We start from the raw sequence: 5,856 nt of genomic DNA, 5'->3' as shown, positions 1-5,856 counted from the left end.
TTATTTACAGGATTTCCAAGGACATGTTTGACATTACTCAATTTTTGCCTTATGCACTATGGCAGCCTGACTCCCAATGGCTCTCAGGGATCTCCACCTTCTGCTGTTCAGACCCTTGTGCAGTCCCCTCCACATTGCACTTTGGTTGGTCTGTGTGACCAATAGAATATTCAGAGGTAATGGTATGTCCAACTTCTGAGATGAGGTTACAAAAGACTACATCTTCTGTTTTAGTCGACTTTTGTGTCTTTCCCTTTCTTTTTCTTCTTCCTTTTTCTTTCTCATCACTCGCTCTTTGGGAAGCCAGCTGCCCATTGTTAGCAGTCTTAAAGAAATGTCTATGTAGCAGGGAACTGAGGTTTGTGACCAAGAGCCATAAGAATGAGCTTGGAAGCAGATCCTCCAGCCCATCAAGCCTCAGGTGCCTGCAGCCCTGACACCTTGACTGCAGCCTTGTGAGACCCTGAGCCAGAGGCAACCAGCTAAGCTGTCTGTCAGATTCCTGACCCACAGAAACTGAGATAATAAACATTTGTTGTTTTAAGTCACTAAGTTGTGAGGTAATTATTTTGGCAGCAACAAATTACTAACGAGCATGCTTTTTATTTTTAATTTCATTATGAAAATTTCAAGCATATACAAAGTAGAGAGAATAATATAATGAGCTCCCATGAACCTATCACCCAGGGTCAACAATTTTCAACTCATGGCCAATCATTTATACCTCTACCCACTTCCCTTCCCCTCTAGATTATTTTGAAGCAAATCCCAGATAGACATGTACTTTCATTGCAAATATTTCAGTATTTAGCTCTAAAATATAAGGGTTCTTAAACAGTAACCTCAATACCAATATCACATTTATGGTAGATTTTTAAGGTGATCCCATGATTCCTGCCTGGTTTAACTCTCAGATGGTACACTGTCTGCCTCTTTCCTTTCCCATTTGGGATGGGAATCTCTTTTGTTGTCACTCTCACATATTTTGTAAGTTAGTGCCCAGCTGGGATCTGAATTCACAGCCTGAGGTCAGATCTACTGTTCAGCATTCTGACATGCTTGGTAAAAAGTAATTCATTGTCTCTTGTGTATAAGACACTGTATTAGAAGCAGGGCGCGTGGAGATCTGAGGGGCAGACTGCAAAGGAGATTAGAGAGGGAGCTTACGAAGTTCTCAAGGGACTCCAACTGGGGAGACCAGGCTCATCCTTTCGCAAAAAGATAATGAGCACTGGCACTGTGATTAGGGCCCACATATGGTGTAGACACTGAGTGCTGTGGCACAGTTAGGGAAATATTGAAGGATATGGCTTAGAAAGATTGGGACATGAGTACAGATTCAGAGATGAATACACAAGGCATGTCTGGGTTTTGTCTAGAGTTTCTACATCTAGAAAGTAATTGTTAGGTGCTGTGCAGATAGAAAAATAAAAGAAAGTAAGTCTTAAACTAACAATCCAGTTGAGATAGCATGTAAACACAAGGAGAGGTAAATAATACTGAAAGCTATTCTTATTGTTTTTTAACTATTAAAATCTACAGAAAGGACTTGGGAATCATGGCCATTGTGAGTCATCCCTAGTTTATGAGAAAAGGTAGCACTAAGTGTGGTCCCTGGATAAGCAGCATCCATACCACTGGGTTTGGAGCTTGTTAGAAAAGCAAATTCTCAGGCTCCCTTCAAGACCTACTGGATCAGAAACTCTGGAGGTAGGGCCCAGAAATCTGGTTTTTAACAAGCCCTCCAGGTGATTCTAGTGTGTGCTTAAGTTTGAGACCACCAGTGTTTAGGCCTCCAGATTTAGTGTCCCAAGTGACAATTGTCTATGCAGCTCAAAAACTTTTAAATGTGCAGTCTCCTAATCTCCCTGACCATAATAATACACCTGCTGCTTAGTGCAATTTTGAAGGAGCTGGTTTTTTTTGTTTTTTTTTTGTCTTTAAGCTTCCAGTTCTGTTCGGCATAGAAAAATGAGCTGTGCTCAGGTGAGAGCTGTTCAGTAATGTGTTGGTGATAAACAGATTAGTTAATCAGCCATGATTTATTAATCATGAATTAATTATACCTGATTGTGCAGTTCTGCTATCTAAATGGAGCTTTAAAGGAGTTATTTTATTAATCATCATGGTGCTAATTGCAGACATAGAGGATCACTAATTAAACATGCAACCATATGCAGAACAAGTTGGGCTGCTGAGACCTGCAAGAATCAGAAATACTGATTTTTAGGGGAGCCAAAACAAACTTTATTTTATGCAATATTAGGGAGTTGGCTTGGCAACATTAATCATTCACTTCAAATTAATATTGTAATCTTTTCTAGTGGGAATTGATCCCTAGACCAAAAAGTGTATAGCACTCTGTTAAAGAAGATTGTTCAATCCTATTTTCTGTTTTACACACATGGAAACTGCTATACAGAGTCTTTGCTAAACAGAGACCATTGATTGATGGGATGAGACTTAACCGCAGAGAGAGTCAAAACCACACACCAGTCCTTTGTACCAGAGAACATCAGGTGAGTGGGAGGTTGTAAACTCTCAGAGACCAGGAACACCCTGTGTATTGAATCACAATAGGATCCACAGCCTTGTGCTGCAGGAACAGAGAAAGAAATGAGACTGTTCAAAGGGGCATCGGGTAAAGTCAAGGACAGCAAATTATAGGAAAATTGTTTTCAATTTTTTAGTTCAAGATAGATTAAAGCCATTTTGTGACTTTTTTTTTGTTATGAATTTTTTTGGAGTTATGTAGCATCCAAACACCATCCTCCCAGCACCTTGGATTGGGAAATTCTCATTGTGAGTAGTCAAGTGAGTAGCCCAGCTTCCACCAAGGAAGCCGAAGCGGCCAGATGCTACCTCTCCTGCAAATCGGGGTGGGCATGCTACTTGGGCCTAGCCAAATTAGAATGATCTGGGAATTTAGGTCTTGAATAGGGAAGCAGTAGTGTGGAGGTGGCTGGAGCCCTTGGTCACTGCAGTGGCTGTTCCATGAGCTGACCTAGGATTCTGACAGTTGGAGAAGCTGCTCAGAATAATGGCTGCAGGAATATTTGTGTAATTTTGGTCCATTAGGTAATACAGTCAAGTCTGTATGGTATGTGCATATGTGTGATGATAAGGATGATAATGATAATGGTGATTACAAGCTTCAAGGTTGTCCTGATTTTTTAGGAGTCCCTGATCCTGCATATTCTCTAGACTTCATTGGTTTAGAATTAAGCATGTGATGCAACTCTGGCTAATGAGACATGAAGGTCAATTTTCAGTTCAGGGAGCCAAGTGAGGGAAAGAACCCAGAATGGGGTAAACCAGCATTTGACATCATAGGTTTATTTAATTCTCCAGTTTGGGCTATGACATTCCTCCTGCAAATGTGCTTGGTGCCCCTAAGTCCAGAGATCTTCTGTTTTATATTACCCCCCCCCCCCCCAAATCTCCAATTTTTCCCAGTTTTGGGAGAGAAAATATCCCAATGTGTGAAATTGAGCACATGTGTTTTATATATATTTTAACATATACAGACATCTAGATCAAGATGTAGAATATTTCCATCACCCCAGAAGTTTCCCCCATTCCTCTTCTCAATAAAAAATAAAAACAATAATAAAAAAAACAACTTTCCATCCCTTGCTCTCTAAGAGAATCAGTATTCTAAGATGTCTATCACCATAAATTAGTTGCCTATTCTTGGGCTTTTATAAATGGAATCACATAGTACATACTGTTTGGTGTTTGGCTTCATTTGCTCAACATAATGTTTTTGAGATTTATATCTGCTATTGAGTTCTTCTTTTTATTGCTATATAATATTCCATTATATAATTATACTCTAATTTATTTATATCTTCTTCTGTTGATCATTTGGAGTTGTTTCCAATTTTTGGTTGTTATGAAATGGTGTTATGAATGGTGTGAACATTCTTGCATATATCTTTAAGTAAACATAGATACTGATTTACCTTGGACAGTATATCTAGAAGTATAACTGCTAAGTAATAGGTTTAATATATTTAATTTTGATACTGCTAAATGGTTTACTAATATAGTTGAATGACTTTACACTTTTACCAGTAATTCGTGGGAGTTCTGTTTGCTCTACATCCTCACAATTCTTGATAGTGTCAGTTTTTTAAATTTTAACCATTCTGGGGGAGTGTGTAGTGATACCTCTTTGTGGTTTTAAATTGCATATGCCAGTGAGAACCGGTGTTGAATATCTCTTCAGAGGCTTATTGGACATTTGGATATAATTTATAATTGGGTTGTCTTTTTTATTGATTTGTGGGGGTTCTTTATATATTTTGAAGATGAATCTTTTGTCATATATATTGGGAATATCTTCTCCTGGTGTATGGTATGCTTATTCACTTCTTAATGATGTCTTCTACTAACAGAATTAATTCTAATTAAGCCTAATTTATCAATTTTCTTTTATGGTCAACACCTTTTCTGTCCAGTTGAAGAAATCTTTGCCAACCTTAAGAATATTTTTCCTATGTTTTTAGACTTGATTTCTTTTAGATTGATTACTTCACTTTTCCTATACAGATCTATGATCTACCTCAAATTAATTTTTATATATGGTGTGAGGTAAGGATAAAGGTTCATTCTTTTTCCATACACATAAGCAATTGCTCAAATACTGTGTACTGAAAAGAACTACTCTTGCCCCTAATTGCAGTAATGCCTGTATCTTAAATCAAGTGACTATCTTTGTGGGTCTTCTTCTGGAATTTCTAATCTGTTATACTGGCCTATTTCTCTGTCTTTGCATCAACATACTCTCTTAATTACTGTAACTTTATAATAAATCTTTTTGTTTTAATTAGTGTCAATGCAATAATGTCATATGTATACTGCATTGCACGTTCATCACCCAAAGTTAAATTTCCTTCCATCATCAAGTCAATCTTAATATCTGGAAATGTAAACTGGTGAATTCTTGAGGATGATGTCTTCAAAATCCTGTTGGGAATTTGTTGAGATTGCACTGAATCTATAAATCAATCTGAAGAGAACTGATAACCATACTGAGTTTTCCCTCCAAAGGCAAGGGAAAGAAAAGAAAAAATAAACAAATGGAATTACATCAAACTGAAAAGCTTCCACACAGCAAAGAAAACCATCAACAAAACAAAAACACAACAAACTGAATTGGAGAAGATATTAGCAAATGATACTTCTTATAAGGGGTTAATATCCAAAATATATAAAGAACTCATACAACCCAATAACAAAGAAATAGACAATCTAATAAAAAAATGGGCAAAGAATCTGAATAGACATTTTTCCAAAGAAGATATACAGATGGCCAACAGAACTATGAAAAGGTGTTCAACATCACTAATTATTAGGGAAAGGCAAATCAAAACCACCATGAGATATCACCTCACATCTGTTAGAATGGCTATTATAAAAAAGACAAGAAACAAATGTTGGTGAGGCTGTGGAGAAAAGGGAGCCCTTGTACATTGTCGGTAGAACTGTAAATTGGTGCAGCCACTCTGGGAAACAGTATGGAGGCTTCTTAAAATATCAAGAGTAGAACTACCATATGACCCAGTAATTCCTCTTCTGGGTATTTATCCAAAGAATACGAAAACACTAATTTGAAAAGATCTATGCATTCTTATGTTCATAATAGCATTACTTAACAACAGCCAAGATATGGAAACAACCCAAGTGCCCATCGACAGATGAATGGATGAAGAAGATGTGGTATATACAATGGAATACTACTTAGCCATAAAAAGATGAAAAATATTTCCATTTGTGACAACATGAATGGATCTTGAGGGAAGTATGCTAAGTGAAATAAATGGATGGAAAAGGACAAAACCCATATGATTT

Source organism: Pteropus vampyrus, unplaced genomic scaffold (genome assembly GCF_000151845.1).
Source record: "Pteropus vampyrus isolate Shadow unplaced genomic scaffold, Pvam_2.0 Scaffold202, whole genome shotgun sequence".
Lineage (NCBI taxonomy): Eukaryota > Metazoa > Chordata > Mammalia > Chiroptera > Pteropodidae > Pteropus > Pteropus vampyrus.
This window is presented reverse-complemented; position numbering follows the sequence as displayed.